At 37.3% G+C, this 19,969-nt stretch overlaps 1 long non-coding RNA gene across 1 annotated transcript; it reads left to right on the forward strand.

The window, feature by feature from the left end:
- Nucleotides 1–17,640: 17,640 nt before the first annotated feature.
- On the forward strand, nucleotides 17,641–19,364 carry LOC140827659 (uncharacterized). Its single transcript, XR_012116998.1, has 2 exons — nucleotides 17,641–18,551; nucleotides 18,708–19,364. It is a non-coding gene; the product is annotated as an uncharacterized lncRNA (long non-coding RNA).
- The last annotated feature ends 605 nt before the right edge of the window (nucleotides 19,365–19,969 follow it).

The raw sequence follows: 19,969 nt of genomic DNA on the forward strand, positions 1-19,969 counted from the left end.
ATTAAATGAATTGGTATGATCCACTTTATATGTGGAAACACAGTCCAATTAAGTCTTCCATTATGGGTCGAAGACTGCTAAGATTATATAAGGACATGGTCCTCGAGGCACATAGAATAACACAGAATATATACGATACACATATTCTAGATCTCTCTCTTTCTCCAGGCAAGAATAATGTGGTCGATTCTATGTTGTCTTGGAAGATCCATAATTCCGACGTTAGATCAATTGATGGATTCTGGTACGTGTTTACTGTTATTTATATTTTCTAATAATTCGACATGAATTCCTGACGTGTTGTGATATATGGATTTAATTACATGATTTATGGATTTATTTTATTAAATTCCAACTAGTGTTATCAAAGTCATGTTCCTGTTGAATTATGAGAAATTTTGTTTATTGATTGATCATGGAAATTTGAATTATTCGAGATCTGAATTTTTTTTTTGTGAATAATTCAAATTAATTTTGTGGGGAAATCAAAATCTGAAAAATCTGACCAAAATTTGAAAATCCCCAAATTGAATTTTTCAAACCCTAGCGTTGAAATTGATCACCATAAGGAATCCAAATCTGGAAATTGAAGCTTCAGGCCGATCCACCATGTCGGGACGACCACCAAGCCACCGCTGGATGCCAGAAAGTGCCCGCGAAATGGTCAAAAAAACACGATGAAGTCAGCGGTTTCTGTCCGATTTTAGAATATTTCGATCGAATTCAGGCAGCTTGGAGGTGATCGGCCGTGATAAGGCGACGTATGGTCATGGTCGCCGCCAAGTGGTATCACCGGAGGAGGTGGCGACGCCACTTAAGATTAGGGTTTGGAGTTGGGATTTTTTTAGTTGAATTTAAGGCCTTGTTACGTTATTTAATTTTGAACCAGATTTTGAAATCCAGAATTTTGACCTTTTATTAAGTTTTAATTCCGCAATTCTGATTTGTGAAATTAATTTCGACCATTTCAAAATTTCCATGAAATAAAAGTATTATGAAATTATTTATTATTTTATAGTTTTTGTTTATTTCGATAAAATATTTGTGGATAAATAATTATAAGGTGCAAATATTTTTATTTCTGGCATATTCGATCTCTATATTGTTTATTTGGCCAAATAAAGATAAATTAAATTTTTTTGAGAAAATTTTAAGTTAAATTAATATCATGTATCTCAAATTTGGTTAAATTTAAATTTTATGTTAATAAAGAGATTTTTGAAAATATAGATATTTTTAAAGTTAAAAATAAACTGTGGTTCAATTTATATGAAAAAATAGCCGGCCCATAGGAAGACTATTTTTTTGGCCAAATTTCAAACACAATAGATGATTTTAAAGTACATCTAGATCTATGTGGAAAATAATCGGTCCAAAAGAAAATTATTTTCTTGAAAGATTTTAGGTACAATATATCTTCTTCAAGCGCATTGATATATATGTGAAAAAATAGTCGGTCCAAAAGAAGACTATTTTTGGCCAGATTGCAGATTTAATAAGAGACCAAAAAAATGTGTTTATATCTATGCAGAAAACAATCGGCCCAAAAAATATTATTTTTTTGGCGAGATTATAAGCACATAATTATGTGGTTTTAAAGCGTGTCAAAAATATGCAGAAATTAATCGGCCCAAAGGAAGATGATTTTCTTGCCAGATTGTAGACACATTATATGATATTAATTGTGTTAAATTTATTCAAAAAATGATCGGCCCAAAGGAAGATCATTTTCTGGCCAACACAATATGTGGTACTAAATATGTTATAATTTTGGATTTATCCATGCATGTAATTGTCGGTTCAAATAAAGGCATATTGTTGGTCGGATTTATTATCAATATTTAATAATCATGATATCTGAGGTTACCACTTACAAATTGTTATTTTTGTTCAAAGACTAAATATCAATGTTGTGTTAGGTACTTTTTTTATGGACCCATCACCTACATGCATATATTTTTGTGATTTATTTAATTTAAATATATACATGGACTATAATTTATTGTGAATTTTTGTTCTATTTTGTTATAGCATCTTTTATATTTGCCAATCTGAACAACATTCTTGTACATAATGGCTCAAAATTCAAGAAATATAAAGAGCATGTTATAGTAGTGCTCGGCTGCATGGATTTGGACTATGCGTTAAGGGAAGATCGTCCCGCACTTTTGACCAGTTCAGGAACTGCTGATCAAAATGTATCTTTTGAAAAGTGGGAGCGATCAAATCGCATGAGTCCGATGATTATGAAACATTCAATTCCAGATATTACAAGGGGTGCAATTCCTGAAGAAAATAATGCCAAAAAGTTCATTACTCAAATAGTAGATTGTTTCGCTGCAAACGAAAAGGTTGAGACAAGTAATATTCTGACTAAACTTGTTTCAATGCGGTACAAATAGAAAAGGAACATAAGAGAGTACATAATGGAAATGTCAAATCTTGCTCGAGTAAAAGCATTCAAGTTGGAATGTCGGAAGACATAGCAATTTAATCAATTCAAAATAAGTTATATTACCCAGAAGAAAAAGTGGACTTTGAATGAGCTTATTGTGCAGTGAGTTTAGAAGGAGGGGAGATTGAAACAAGATGTGATTGAAAGTACTCACTTGACATCTAACTATCAAGTTAATTGCATCAATAAGAAAAGGAAATGGAGCAATAAGGAAGCAAACTCTAGGACTTCACAGCATATGAAGAAACATAAACAAGATAAAGTGATCATTTGATTTTTTTGTAAAAAGACTGATGGACATGTGAAAAAAGATTGTCCCAAATATGCCAATTGACGTGCAAAGAAATGGTTGCCTAAGGAGCTGATTGCCAACTGACGGTGAAATAAACATCTTATGGAAAATGACAATAATACCGTTGGTGTTTTTTAAAATATTTATTTAGGAACTTATTTTTTTTTATTTTATGATATTTGAATTTGGAAAACACTTTTGTTGCACAGTTTTTTTTAGACGAAATTTGATTTTAGTTTCATGTTTGGACAAATGGAGTGTTTCATTTATCCACGTGTTAATAAAACTTTTCAATTTTTCGAAATTCAAATATATTTGGTATGAGTTCTTTGATTGATAAGCTTGATAAATTGAACATCAATATTTTAAATGACATCGATATTATACATGCATGAAATTATGAAATTAAATTCAAAGTAATTTCGTATGTTGACTTTAGTGAGAGTGAGTAAATTGGAAAGTCAACATTGATAAGTATATATTGATGTTTATGTCCACATATTACATATGTGATAGTGTAAATTTTATCAGGTAGTAATCTCATTCGGATTTATAAAGAACACCGTTTAGATATTGTGTACATCATTATAACGTTGAGCAGATATTTAAGAAACCCGAGATTGGATCATTAATCAGGTTATACGATATATAAAGTGAACTAAGGATTTTATGCTCACATATCGGAAATCTAACATCTGGAAATATTTAAATATTTAAACTCCAAATAAAGGTGCGTAGTTTTATCACCGAAAATGATAATTGGTCTAAGAAACCATTGAGGATCAATTGTGATAATAAAACCGTTATATTATATTTAAATAACAAATGAAGCTTGTCAAAGTCAGAATATATTGACATGGAGTTTTTAGTTGGAATGAAATATTTTAGAGTGGTTGTGTGTGAATTGAGCATGTTATGACAAACTCGATAACTTCAGATGCGTTTGTTATGTGTTGGCCGCCCAAGATGTTTATGAGCATGTGACACACATTGATGTTGTCCATATAGATGATATGCATGTACATTGAGAGTTTGTATTCGGCTTGAACATCGACTCATTTGACATGATTTAAGTTTCTGTACAGACTAAAGTTTATTTGAATTAATCTGAATTAAAGTGTTGACTTTCAATGCGATTTAGCATTTGGTTAAAAGTTTGTTATTGGACTCTTTGAGTCATTAAGAGGACTAGTTGGAAATACAGGTTTTCTTCTTTCATTTATGTATTTCCATGCTATACATCCATACTTGATCTATATTATTAATTATGCTAATATTGTGATCATTGATGAGTCTACTGATTTAAATATAGCGATGACTGCTTTAGTTCGATATTGATATAACTTGTAAGGCCCGAGATAATAAAGATGATATTATTTTAATCCGAGAGTATATAATTGGAAACTTTTGGAGTGTTGAATTATATTACAAGATGTTTGCAATTATTTAGGATTGAAATTGAATTAAAAAGAGTTTTGAGGACCAATTTGCAAATAGTGAAAAGTTGAGGGACTAAAGTGCAATTAATGGGATTTGAGTGGACACTTGTCTTGCCATGCTTGAGTGATATATATAAGTTTCAATTTCTTTCAATTGTCCAGAGAAGAATCGAGAAAGCTTAAAGGAATTTGTCAAGTTTTCTTTCAAGCTTTAAATTGGGATTTTGAATGATCCGTTTATCAGACTTTAAATCCAGACACAGTACCGTACTTGTAGTAGCCTGAATTCCAAATTGGGTAATTAACGGATTAATGGTGATTAAGAAGGTTAATGTGTAATTTTGACCATGGTCATGATCGGATGGACCGAAGATGGTTCGGTAGCACCGAAGAGTTCGGACGATCCGAAGTGGGTTCGGTGGATCCGATCATGAGGTGTCAAGAGTTGATCGACACGTCAGTTTGCATGCAAGTTCGGATGATCCGAAGTGTAGGTTCGGTGGATCCGATCATGAGGTGTCAAGAGCCGATGGACACGTAGGAGTTCGGACGTTCCGAAGTGTGTTCGGTGGATCCGAACATAGCCTATAAATAGTGCTCGGAATTCCTCATTTTGGATTGCAAATTCTTGAAGTTGTGTCTCCTAGTTGAGAGGTTTGGAAGGTTTCTAGGGTTAGTTGTTGGTCGAGCGATAGCCAAGAGCTGCCAGGATTGGTAGCGTAGCGACGCCTGAGTTACGAGGCAATCGACATCAAAGGGCTGTCGACGGACGAAGGTAAACCCTAAACCTTTGGTAGTACTGGTTTTGCTAGTCGAGCATGGTAGTATTGTTCATTGGGTATGCTTTTGATGCGTAGGCTTGTTCTAGACCTGATTAGCGGTGTTGCGTAAGGCTAGGCTTGCTGTGATAGAGGTACGAAAGTACTATCCGAGATATCCTGGTCGAGTATACATTCTTATATGTGTTGCATGATTATGTGGTGCATTGATATATGTCATATGATGCATGCTATTATGTCACGTTTTATGATGCATGTTGCATTTCATGTTGAGCCGTATCTCCTTCGAGATAGCCTTTACTGTTGAGCTGTATCTCTTTCGAGATAAGCTATATCTTGTGGGGCCGCTCAGCCCTATCTTGTGGACGCATGGACACCGAGAGTACACAGTGGCCGACGGGTCGGGAGGGCTTCGGTGATCCGGGACATTTTAGGTCCACGTCTGTTCTTGTAGTGGATGCAGTGACCCAGAGGAGTACCGCGCGGCACTATCCACTTGGCGCCTCTAGACTGAGCATTTTGAGATCCTTTGTTACTCCTATTTCTTGACTACCCTGGTATCATATCATAGCATGTGCATTTCATATAGGTTTGTATACTCATTCTTTTGTACTGGGCGTTCTTATCGCTCACGTCCTCGGTTTTGTTTATCTTGGACACCCCATTCCCACGGGGCAGGCCTCAGGTTGGACAGCTCAGGAGGAGGAGGAGGAGGACGTTGAGTAGCTGGTTGGTTTAGTTCTTCGGTATCTTTTTGTTTCGATATGGTTGTACCGTATATTTCAGTTTATTTGAGTTGTTCTGGATTTTTCGATTGGGTTGTATAACTATCGTTTGGTGTCAGTTTTCCGCTGTTATCTCTGATTATTATTAATTAAGTTAAGTGCATGCTTAGTTCTTCATTAGTAGGTGATTCTGGAACGGGTCACTACATTTATGGTATCAGAGCCAGGTTACGAATTTGGGATATAGATTTCTGTTTTGGGATTTTCGTTGACCATTTTACCATTTTTTCCCCATTCTATCTTGTAGTGATGGCTGATCACTTTGGTGATGAGAGTAGTCAGGGAAGTGTAGGTCGTTGGGGTGACCAGGACGATCGTAGGCGTCATCGTGAACATCGTCATCGTCGGGATGGTCCTAGGCGTTTTGATTTGCACCGTTTCATTCAGATGGGGCCTAAGCCTTTAGTCGGCGGTGAGACTCCCGATGATGCTGAGGATTGGTTAGAGCGCATGGAGAGTTGTTTCCGTGCATTCCAGTGCACCGAGGAGCAGAAGATGGAGACCCTTAGTTTTCTTCTCGAGGGCCGTGCGCGCAAGTGGTGGCGATCGACTTCTGCGCCGATAGTCCAGTCCTAGGGTAGGGTGACTTGGGCCGATTTCCGTGCAGCTTTCATGCAGCTGTATTTTCCTCCAGCCCTTCGCCAGGCAAAGACGATTGAGCTCCTGAATCTTAAGCAGGGGAGTATGTCTGTTGATGAATATCAGCAGAAGTTCTTCGAGTTGTTACCCTTTGCCCCTCATATCAGTGGCAGTTCTGAGGCCAAGTATGACCATTTCCTCCAGGGTCTTAACCAGGAGATTTTTGATCGAGTCACTGTCTGTGATAATCCTACTTCGTATGATGGATTAGTGAACCGGTGTCGCCAGGCAGAGATCAGTCTCCAGCGTGGTAGGGCTATTCTTTCTTCCAGACCTCCGAGTACTTTGAGCCCTCGATCTCAGTCTTTCAAGAAATCTGGTTCTTCTTCTTCTGGATCTGGATCACGGTCTAGCGGTGTTTTCCGCTTTGGTAAGAAGAAGGTTTCTTGTGTGCATTGCGGGAAGAACCATCCATCGGAGCAATGCCGATCAGCCGCGGGAGCTTGTTTTCAGTGCGGAGAGATGGGTCATCTCAAGAAGAATTGTCCTCAGTTGCGAGGTGGAGCAGGATCTGGTTCTGGATCTCAGACGACTGTTCAGCAGAGGAGGCAGGGTCAGGCAGTGGGTAGTTCAAATCTTCGACCTCGTGCCCAAGGTCAGGTTTTTGCGCTGAACCAGGATCAGGCTGCAGATGAAATGGAGAGAGTCATAGCAGGTACTTTTCGTTTATGCGGTATTCCTGCTTTTGTTCTTATTGATACCGGAGCATCACATTCATTCATTTCTGCACGATTTGTTAAGCGTCATAAGTTACCGTATGTTTCTCTAGACGTCATTCTTTCCGTTTCTACTCCGATGGGCCATTCGGTGTTAGCGAAGCGTCTAGTGATGGGTTGTCCCTTAGATTTTGAGGGTAACGAATTGATTGCAAATCTTATGATCCTGGAGATGGAAGATTTTGATTGTATTCTAGGTATAGACCTATTGACTACCTACCGAGCTACCGTGGATTGTTACCAGAAGCTTGTTCAGTTTCGTACGACTGAGAGCTCTAGTTGGTTTTTCTATGGTGAGGGAGCGCGACCTCCGATGCCAGTGGTATCTGCTCTGAAAGCCTGTCGTGCTTTAGAGTCGGGCGGGGAAGGCTACCTTATCTATGCGATTGATTCGTCCATAGGTAGTGTTGGTATAGAGGATATTCCAGTGGTTTGTGAATTTCCTGATGTTTTCCCAGATGAGATTCCTGGTTTTCCTCCGGTTAGAGAGGTGGAATTTGGTATTGAGTTAATGCCAGGGACTGCACCGATTTCTCGTGCCCCCTATCGTCTTGCTACGTCAGAGATGAGAGAATTGAAGCAGCAATTGCAGGATCTTCTTGATAAAGGTTACATTCGCCCAAGTGTTTCACCTTGGGGAGCTCCAGTCTTGTTTGTCAAGAAAAAGGATGGGTCTATGCGATTGTGCATTGATTATCGCCAGCTGAATCGTATAACGATCAAAAACAAGTATCCATTACCTCGTATCGATGATTTGTTCGATCAGCTCCAGGGTACCTCTGTTTACTCCAAGATTGACTTGCGATCGGGTTATCATCAGATGAGAGTTAGAGATGATGATATTTCCAAGACTGCATTTCGTACTCGATATGGGCATTACGAGTTTCTAGTTATGCCATTTGGATTGACGAATGCGCCAGCGGTGTTCATGGATCTGATGAATCGAGTCTTTCGGGATTTTCTAGATCAGTTTGTTGTGGTTTTCATCGACGATATCTTGATTTATTCTCACAGTGTGGAAGAGCATATCCAGCACTTGAGGATTGTGTTGCAGATTCTTCGCGAGAAGCAATTGTATGCTAAGCTGAGTAAGTGCGAGTTTTGGATTGATCGTGTAGTATTCCTTGGTCATGTGATTTCCAAGGAAGGAATTTCTGTGGATCCCAGCAAGATCGAAGCAGTGCTGAATTGGTCACGTCCGACGACGGTGGCTGAGATCCGTAGTTTTCTAGGTCTGGCAGGGTATTATCGTCGCTTCATCGTGAATTTCTCTCAGGTAGCTAGACCATTGTCGCAGCTTACTCGGAAGGATGTTCCATTTGAGTGGTCATCTGAGTGCGAAGATAGTTTCAGAGAGCTTCGTCGACTTCTGACTTCTGACTTCTGCACCTGTTTTGGCGTTACCGTCAGGATCTGATGGTTTCAGTGTTTACACCGATGCCTCTTTTCAAGGCTTAGGGTGTGTGTTGACGCAGAATGGTCATGTGATCGCTTACGCTTCTAGGCAGCTGAAACCTCACGAGGAAAAGTATCCTATTCATGATCTAGAATTAGCTGCTATTGTGTTCGCGCTGAAGATCTGGCGTCATTACTTGTACGGGGTTAAGTTTGAAATTTTTACTGATCATAAGAGTCTGAAGTATCTGTTCACTCAGGCTGAGTTGAACATGAGACAACGTCGTTGGATGGATCTACTTAAAGATTATGACTGCGAGATCAAATACCATCCAGGTTCTGCGAATCTCACAGCCGATGCTCTTAGTCGCAAGGTGAGAGTCTCTGCACTTCAGACCAGTGCTATGATTAGTACTATCCAGGATTGTTGTTCATTAGGATTTAATTTCAAACATCGGAAAGGTATGGAGAGTATTCGTGTTGCTACCATTTTATCTGAGCCAGCTTTGTTCGCTCGGATTCGAGATGCTCAGATGTCTGATCTCAAGACTCAGAGATTAGCTCGGTTGGCTGGTGGAGATAGCAATTTCCATTATCAGTCTAATGGTCTTCTGTGTTTGTCTAATCGAGTTGTAGTACCAGAAGATGATACTTTGAGGGAAGAGATTTTATCTCAGGCCCATCGAAGCAAGTTGAGTGTCCATCCAGGAAGCAACAAGATGTATAAAGATTTGAGGACACGATTTTGGTGGAAAGGGATGAAGCGCAGCGTTTATCAGTTTGTTTCCAAGTGTCTTGTTTGTCAGCAGGTTAAGGCAGAGCACCGTCGACCGGGAGGATTATTGCTGAACTTACCTATTCCCGAATGGAAGTGGGAGCATATTGCGATGGACTTCATTACTCACTTACCATTGTCTTCGAGGAATAGTGATGCTATTTGGGTAGTGGTGGATCGACTCACCAAGTCTGCTCATTTTCTGCCATATAACCGTGATTTCACTTTCGATCGTATGGCTCGATTGTACATTCAAGAGATTGTACGTTTGCATGGGGTGCCAGTTAGTATTGTCAGTGACAGAGATCCTCGTTTTACCTCACGATTTTGGGGTAGTTTCCAGTCAGCATTGGGCACTTCACTAAGTTTGAGTACGGCTTATCATCCAGAGACCGACGGTCAGACAGAGAGGACTATCCGTACACTTGAGGATATGATGCGAGCTTGTGTGATGGATTTCGGAACCGCTTGGCATGATCATTTGCCTTTGATTGAATTCGCGTACAACAACAGCTATCATCGTAGTATTGGTATGGCACCATTTGAGGCGTTGTATGGGCGACGTTGTCGTACTCCATTATTTTGGGATGAAGTTGGGGAACGACATGTTGATGGACCGGAGTTAGTCCAGCAGGCTATTGATAAGGTTGCAGTAATCAAGAAACGGATTAAGATCGCTCAGGATCGACAGGCTAGTTATGCGAACACCAAGCGGCGACCTCTTTATTTTCAGCCAGGTGAGAAAGTGTTTCTCCGAGTTTCGCCTTTTCGCAGGATTTTGAGATTTGGTCTCAAGGGTAAGCTGTCTCCGAGATTTATTGGTCCATTTGAAATATTGGAAAGCGTGGGAGATTTGGCTTACAGACTTGCATTGCCGCCGTACCTATCAAGTATTCATGATGTATTCCACGTATCTTTGTTGAGACGATACGTAGCAGATGAGTCTCACATTTTGCATCCCTCTGAAGTTCAACTAAATTCAGATTTGTCCTACGTGGAACGACCAGTACGGATTCTCGATCGCAAAGACAAGGTGTTGCGGAATAAGATCATTCCTCTTGTCTTAGTTCAGTGGCAGCGCAGAGGCACTGAAGAAGCCACTTGGGAGCTAGAGAGTCGTATGCGTTCGGAGCATCCAGAGCTCTTTTGAGTTATGCTTTATATATGTTTGTGTTTTCAGTTGTAATCGAAATATCAGTTGTATTCAACAACAATTGAGATGTAATAACAAGGTTGTTACTCCTTTTTGTTCATCCTCTAAATTTGATTTCGAGGACGAAATCTTTTTAAGGGGGGGAGAATGTAGTAGCCTGAATTCCAAATTGGGTAATTAACGGATTAATGGTGATTAAGAAGGTTTAATGTGTAATTTTGACCATGGTCATGATCGGACGGACCGAAGATGGTTCGGTAGCACCGAAGAGTTCGGACGATCCGAAGTGGGTTCGGTGGATCCGATCATGAGGTGTCAAGAGTTGATCGACACGTCAGTTTGCATGCAAGTTCGGATGATCCGAAGTGTAGGTTCGGTGGATCCGATCATGAGGTGTCAAGAGCCGATGGACACGTAGGAGTTCGGACGTTCCGAAGTGTGTTCGGTGGATCCGAACATAGCCTATAAATAGTGCTCGGAATTCCTCATTTTGGATTGCAAATTCTTGAAGTTGTGTCTCCTAGTTGAGAGGTTTGGAAGGTTTCTAGGGTTAGTTGTTGGTCGAGCGATAGCCAAGAGCTGCCAGGATTGGTAGCGTAGCGACGCCTGAGTTACGAGGCAATCGACATCAAAGGGCTGACGACGGACGAAGGTAAACCCTAAACCTTTGGTAGTACTGGTTTTGCTAGTCGAGCATGGTAGTATTGTTCATTGGGTATGCTTTTGATGCGTAGGCTTGTTCTAGACCTGATTAGCGGTGTTGCGTAAGGCTAGGCTTGCTGTGATAGAGGTACGAAAGTACTATCCGAGATATCCTGGTTGAGTATACATTCTTATATGTGTTGCATGATTATGTGGTGCATTGATATATGTCATATGATGCATGCTATTATGTCACGTTTTATGATGCATGTTGCATTTCATTTTGAGCCGTATCTCCTTCGAGATAGCCTTTACTGTTGAGCTGTATCTCTTTCGAGATAAGCTATATCTTGTGGGGCCGCTCAGCCCTATCTTGTGGACGCATGGACACCGAGAGTACACAGTGGCCGACGGGTCGGGAGGGCTTCGGTGATCCGGGACATTTTAGGTCCACGTCTGTTCTTGTAGTGGATGCAGTGACCCAGAGGAGTACCGCGCGGCACTATCCACTTGGCGTCTCTAGACTGAGCATTTTGAGATCCTTTGTTACTCCTATTTCTTGACTACCCTGGTATCATATCATAGCATGTGCATTTCATATAGGTTTGTATACTCATGCTTTTGTACTGGGCGTTCTTATCGCTCACGTCCTCGGTTTTGTTTATCTTGGACACCCCATTCCCACGGGGCAGGCCTCAGGTTGGACAGCTCAGGAGGAGGAGGAGGAGGACGTTGAGTAGCTGGTTGGTTTAGTTCTTCGGTATCTTTTTGTTTCGATATGGTTGTACCGTATATTTCAGTTTAGTTGAGTTGTTCTGGATTTTTCGATTGGGTTGTATAACTATCGTTTGGTGTCAGTTTTCCGCTGTTATCTCTGATTATTATTAATTAAGTTAAGTGCATGCTTAGTTCTTCATTAGTAGGTGATTCTGGAACGGGTCACTACAGTACTCCTCTCGACGAGAGCTACAACTGGACGTAAGTTTTATTGAGTTCGGTTATCATTTGAAAAGATGATGTTGTAGGAATTTGATATAATTCATATATGATGTTCTTGACATGTTAGACATCGTAGAACCGAAGTCAGATCAGGAAACAGATTGATTCTGGAATTGTTATGATTTTTCAGATTATATTAATTGAAATTGAATAGATTTGGATTATAGACTGATTACAAATCGTATCGAAATGGGTTATGATTTGTAATTAATATCTGGTGATATGGTATTGACGGGAATACTGAGATTGTGCCGTTATGCCGCTGATTTGAGTTAATTCAGATTAATCAGATTCAGAGTTGAATTGAGAATGGAATATTGATATTATGATTCTCGATATATCGTTTCAAATTTAAAGAGACAGTCTTGAGTTCAGAACTGATATTGATATTGTGCCTGTTTTATATTGTCATTTCCAGATTGAGAATGGACCGAGATAGAGTCGGGACTTCTTCTTCTTCTGAGCGAGAAGATAAAGGTATAAATTAATGTTGAGTTGGGATTGCACAACTCGAGGGAGGTTTGACTCGAGTTTCTCTAAATCACATACTTTACCTTATTGCATTGATATTTGCATTAAGTTGATTGATGTACTTGTTCTCTTGATATTAGATGACAGGTATTAGACGAGTTATCTTGTGACAGAAGTGCCGGATAGTGGTGGTATCGCCACGGCACATTGCACGATGTCTCAAGATAGGATATTGGCGATAGAGCTACAGTCCTTGACGGTTAGGTCAGGACACTGGATGTTTGGTTATATCGAGTAATGGAATCTATTACGGAATTCGATATAGGAACACCATATTTGGTTATATCGAGTAAAGGGTATTGGAATTCTTCTATTACGGAATTCGATATAGGAATACCAGGGCACTGGTTATATCGAGTAATAGAGATTATGGTTCCATCCTTTACGGAATTCGATATAAGAATACCACATCTGGAAACCGGGATCCCTAGACTAGGATTGAGTCTAGTCTAAAACGTAGAGTCACGAGCTTGAGTGACAGTTATATTGATTGATATTGATTGATGTTGATTATGTTCCTGAATATGGTTCATGTCCTTTTATGTTCCTGATATTGGTACATATTTAGAATAGAAATTATTCTTGATACTGATCATGTTCCAGATGTTGGTCCATGTTTAGAATAGAAGTTATTCTTGAGATTGATTATGTTCCTGATATTGGTACATGTTTAGAATAGGAATTATTCTTGATATTGATTTATGTTCCTGATATTGGTACATGCCGAGAATAGGATTTATTCTAGATATTGAATTATGTTCCTGATTAGGGTACATGTTTAGAATATGATTTATTCTTGTTATTGATTTATATCATGATGTTGATATAGGATATGATTTTTGTTATATGCTCTTATATGATTTATATGATTGCATGTATACATGATTTATACTGGGATATTTATATCTCACCGGAGTTATCCGGCTGTTGTCTTGTTTGTATGTGTGCATGGCAGCAGGTGGGCTAGAATCAGGGTCGTGAAGAGAATGAGGCTGGACTAGATAGCGTGGAGATCCGGGCTTCAGAAGCAACTTAGGATTCAGTACTGATATGTAGTTGAACCTAGTTGAATTATTGTAGAATTTAATTACATTATGTTTCCGCTGTGTATTTTAGAAAAAAAAAAAAAAATTTAGACCCTGTTTATTATGAATGATTAAATATTCCTAAAGATGATTAAGGAATGGATTAGCGTCCGGGTCCCCACATAACTGATAGAACAAATTGTGAAAGAATATTTTTGTTTGGATATCAAGATCTCAATCCAGTTTTTGCATGTGCAATATACAGATAACTTGTGGCCCAAGTGGGAGATTGTTGGATTTATTTTGTGGGCTCAAATAATTTATTTAATTGTAAATGGACAAGCTATCTAATAAAGAATTTAATAAGCTGATCTAATTAATTATGAGTTTCCAAAGTATTAAATAAAATGATATGGTCCACCTTATGTGTAGAAACGCAGCTCAATTAAGTCTTCTATGATGGGTCGAAAACTACTAAGTTTATATAAAGTTATGGTCCTCGAGGCACAGAGAATAACACAGAATATATACGGCAAACATATTTTAAATCTCTCTCATTCTCTCATCTAAGACAAGAATAAGACGACTGATTCTGTGTTTTCTTGAAAAATCCATAATTTCGACGCTAGATCAATCGATGAATTCTGATACATGTTTACTTCTACGCTCCTTCCGAGTAAGTTTTCTCCCCTACTTGCTTAGTTACCCTTAAATCAATGTCTTCCTCTGATTCTGAGTTCAATTGCTCGAGTAATTCCGAGAGGTCTAGTGAGTCTGATGAGACTAGGATTTCCTTTGAAGATCCCGAATTTCCCCCGATTCCCATGATGAGGAGATCGTAAGCCATAGTTGTCTTGGTAAGGAAATCTGTCACGTGAATCAACAAATGGATATAGCCAATACCGATATACTATGGTATGATCACTTATCATCCACATCTCCCCTACTAATGAGTGAGACCTTAGGGCTCTATGACACATTCTATCTTCCCACAAAATCATCATTCCGACATTCCAGGACCGACTTTATCTAGCTCCCTAAGGGTTGATATACATTTTTCGAAGATCAATTAGATGCAGATTTCCGTTGTCCTCTACCTGAGTTCTTCCAAGAGCTGAGCAGTTATTACCAGGTGCACCTAAGTCAACTCACCATCAACGTCTTCCGTTCGATATGTAGCTTAGTGGTATCACTTCGAACTCTAGACATTTCTCTATATTGCACCATTTTCTATTACTTTTTGATATTGGCCAAATCGAAGGAAGGACATTTCTATGTAACCTCTCGATTTGTTGTATGAGTTCTCCCACTTCCTCTCCTTCCGATCATCTCTACGCCTTGCTCAAATTTCTCACCGACAGTACCAAGTGAAGGGACGACGACCTCGGAGCTCTGCCCTATCTGCCAAGCTGAGCTATTCTAGTCGGATACCCGTCTAAGTTCGTTGAGCTCGGGCCTCTTGTGCTGTGCCAACCTCACCTAAAGGGTCAGCTTACATATGCAGTTGATAAAGAGCTGTCTCTTTTTCCATTCACTAGATCAATTCACGTAGAAAATTATTATTATTATTATTATTATTATTATTATTATTATTATTATTATTATTATATATATAATCGTATTTAATTTATAGCACAAAGTTCAAACTTGGTTTGACATTTTGCTCTCCCCGACCACTTTAATCTTTAAATAGCATGGTGAAATGGTTCAAGAAGGCGTAGAGTGTTCATCAGATCAAGAAGGCGTGCATCTTGACATGCTTGTATTTTTTTTTTTTTTGGATTGAATGGTTTGCTAAGATAATCTTTTCACTTGGGTATACTCAAAATTCTTGCTTTTAATTTTAATCTAATAGATAATTATATATATTGAAATCAAACTAATAATGTGATATTTAATGCCCAATTAAATTGTTTCAATCAATTCTTTTTATATATATGTGTGCGTGCGTGTGTGTTCCTTGCACAAATATATTAAATTTTAAAGATAAAATTTATTTATTATTTTTATTAGATTTATATATAAAATATAGATATGTTGGCATTATTTTTTTAAAGTACATTTGGAGTTTTGATTTTGTTATATTTAATTTTTGAGAGGATCAGTTAATTATTAGTGAAGCGAATAATAAAAACCTACATTCGGTGCCCTAACGTGTGGTATTCTATATTCATAGTCACAAAATATATATTTCTTATTTTGTCCGTCACTAATAATTGTTGATTAAATTAATTTTTTATTTACTCAAAAATAAAATAAAATAAAATCAAAAATAAAAAAGTTAGCACAAAAACTCATATGAAACCGTCTGACACATTAATTTTTTGAGACATGTCTCTAACCCGATCGAATTTATGAAAAAGAAATTATTTGTTATGTAAAAAAAAATTTTTGTTTATAAATATGAATCAGATCAAATCGTCTTCCAAATATAAATTCATAAGATCATCTCATACGTCAGAATTACTCACCAAAAATAATATCCAAAAATTTCTACTCACAAATATCTCTTCTCCGAGTAAGTCTTTTGTGAGACGGTCTCACGAATCTTTATCTGTGAGACGAGTCAACCCTATCGATATTTACAATAAAAAATAATACTCTTATCATAAAAAGTAATATTTTTCATAGATAATCCAGATAAGAAATCTGTCTCACAAAATACGACCCATAAGATCGTCTCACACGGATTTTTGCTATCTTCCTTCACGTTGTACTAAAAAAAAGGTTGATTGTTTCATTTAATGAAAGCCTATAATATATATATAATGTCTAGAGGGGAAGAACCTTGGGCGTTGGTTCTTTCATATTAAAATCCACAGAACTCCCACAAATCCATGTCAGAAGTTTGTTTCTTGGCTGCGTCTTCCCTCCTATTTTTGCTGATTCAATGAATCTAACACCCTCTGTGTTTGTTCTTTAATTTTATATATCAATTATCATATAATTTATTATAGCAACAACTCTATTCCATTTTTTCAAATCTTTTTTTCATTAATTATTTATTATTATTACTCCCACAATATACGTGTATTTTATATTTTTTTAGGCAAACCACGTAAAATTTTATGATATAGTAATAATAACTAATTAATGACAACTTAACTTTATTCAAGATAACATAGTTTATACTTGTGGTTTATCCAAGAAATCCTCCTCAAATCATATTTGACGAATAATAAAATAAAAAAACGTCCTTAAATAATATTTCCATTCACATAAATGCATAAAAATTATTAAAAACTGTTTACAAAATAAAATAAAATAAAGTATTTGCAAAACGATCTCACGAATCTCTTTCCGTGAGACGGATTAATACGATTTATATTTTAAAATAAAAATTAATATTTTTTACGAATAATAAAATAATAAAACGTCCTTAAAATAATAGTTCCACTCACATAAATGCATTAAAAAAATTTTGAAACACTATTTACAAAAAGGCAAAAACTTGTGTGAGACGGTCTCACGGGTATTATTTGTGAGATGGATCTCTTATTTGGGTCACCCATGAAAAAGTATCACTTTTTATGCTAAGAGTATTACTTTTTATTGTGAATATGGGTAGGGTTGACCCGTCAACAGATTATGATCCGTGAGACGGTCTCACATGAGACTCACTCTTACAAAAAAGTAGAATTTTTATGAGGTCGTTTCACAAATCTCTTTTTATGAGACGAGTTAATCTAATTTATATTTAAAATAAAAATAAATATTTTTAAGATATATAATAATTGACAAAAACTTATGTGAGACGGTCTCACGTGTCGTATTTATGAGACAGATCTCTTATTTGGGTCATCCATGAAAAAGTATTACTTCTTATGCTAAGAGTATTACTTTTTATTGAGAATATGAGTGGATTGACTCGTCTTACGGATTAAGATCTGCGAGACAGTCTCACATGAGAGCCACCATAATAATTTACGATGAATGGCGTCAGATAATTTTTGTATATTAAGTAGATATTAATGACCATAGATGGACGTACTAGTTAAAGCATTCGAACAGGAAAAAAAATCTTATTTATCGAATACAATCCCATCTCACCAACCCTGATCCCACCACAAATTCATGATTCAACAACACGATATATAAATATTTCCCATACTCCGAATTTCTGTTTGAACCAAATTTCTTCAACCTTAATACACTTGTTTGAGTTTTCTTGTACAATATAGTATATTTTGTGTTGATTTCTTTTCCCATCGTTCTTTCTTCGGAGGCCCGAAAAGAAGAAAGGAAGAAAAAAAAACAATCAAGAAATCAGCGACAGAGGAGGAAAAATATCAGTGTTTTGAGGGAGAGTTGATACGCATGAAAAGGTGACTCTGAATTTATGCATCCATAATATGTCCCCAAGCCAGTCTAGGTAATATATTTTACACAAATACATAAAAAATAATCGATTTTTTCACCTGTTTTATGTCATATCAATTCCGGGATTTGGTTTATTTTTCTGCTAGTATTTAATTTTTTACTCATTTTTTCGTGTTAGAATGGATAATGGAAGGTCGATCATGGAGTTCATAATGTTACTTAAAGTATTACGTGGGAAAGTGGAATTTTGAGAAAGAAAATTGCTTTTTGGAAACCAAAATATATCACTAGTACGCGCATAATATTTTGGATTTCCCCCCTGATTTTGCTCCAAGATTCTAGTTCTATGTCGTGGGATTTTCTTTATTTTTGTGCTTATATTGAAATTTTTGACTCGTTTTCTGATGTTAGAATAGAAAGTCGATTTTATCTTTTGGTAAACATGGTTGACTTTCGTTCTTTCACATTATGAACGGATCCTTATTTGGTTATAATGTTTTGTTTATGGTAGATTTAGCTATGAATATGGATTGGAATGGAAATTGTTTAAAAATTCATACATCAAAGAACTTTTCTGGTACATCACAAGCAATATAAACCAAAATAGTTTGTCCCCATTTTCTCCTTTTTTTCTGAATCCTTGTGCGTCAACTTTCAAGTTATTGATGTTCGAAAAATTTTCTTGGTTCTGTTCTTCATAGCCTGGCAACATTCTATTCCCTGCCATTTGTTTTCTTAAATAAATCTCTATTTTGGTTGCAGTTGGATTCCAGTGAACTTTGTGTTATAAAGTCCCAAAGAATAGCCATTCGCACAGGCATTGTTGTCAATTCTCCTGTGACTTGGTCGATTGTGGATGAGCCTAAATGGAGACCCGCAGGTCCGAAACGAATCAACGTGTGCGAGATGAGAACTTAAGGCGCAAACTGGATAGAAAGACTGCAAAAAATCCGACCCTTGCGAGGAAGAGCAGCATCCCTAAGAAACTGGAGGGTTCTTGGTCTTTTTCGCAGGGGCATGGTGGTAGGATGGTCCGTTGCTTCACACACGAATCGCTGTTCGTGCTGGTTTGTCTGACGGCCTCGTTACTGATCCTGCCACTGATACTTCCCCCGCTGCCGCCTCCGCCTTTTATGCTACTTATGATTCCCATCTGCATTTTGGGACTGCTCATTTTCTTGGCTTTCAATCCCTCTAAGAAAACTCTGGTTTGAGATTGGGTAAGAAAGGAGATTTGTAAATGTTTAGAGACTAAAGCGACTATGGAGAGCAATTTTTGTTTTGTTTCACCGAAATGTTATTTTAAATAAAGCACAGATTCTTCATCAAGACTCAACTTATTTGAATATATGTTATGAACAGATAACATATTATTAAACGATATATTTTAAATAAAATATTTGATTAAATGTTATAATAGGTGTGGAACGAGCCAACTTGTAGTGTGAGTTTTATTGACGTTTATGTAAAAACAATCTATATTTTAATAATATTTTACGATTTTATCCAATTATGATATTTACTTTATTTGTACTTACATACAAATTAAATAGATAAAGTTTTTGAATATACTATAGTTACCATGATGTCTGTCTCTCAAGTAAGATCATGAAACTAATTAGGAAGTGTATCTTATATTTTAAACATGATCATAGTTGATTCAGTAGCCTAAAATAAGGATAAAATTCGCTTGAGCTTGAGACTAACTTATGTGATGTGAACGTCATGTTTCTTTAGTAACGAAATGAAGATGTCTATTCACACATATTAGTGATAATTTGGTGAGGCAATGAATAACCTTTCATCAGACTTTCCAAGTGATATCACTTATCGAGTGGAATAGTCCGCGATTATAGTTGTACATAATTAGTCATTTGACTCGAGACAACATAGATACTCTACGTACTAGCATTTTAATCCGTTTATTGACTCCATTGAAAGTCATCAGATGGTGAGTTTGGTTGTAATTTCGAAATACATATGAACAAATGTATTGTAGTCGGGATTCACCGCTCGATTATGAG

The sequence above is a fragment of the Primulina eburnea genome, chromosome 3, assembly GCF_022965805.1.
Source record: "Primulina eburnea isolate SZY01 chromosome 3, ASM2296580v1, whole genome shotgun sequence".
Lineage (NCBI taxonomy): Eukaryota > Viridiplantae > Streptophyta > Magnoliopsida > Lamiales > Gesneriaceae > Primulina > Primulina eburnea.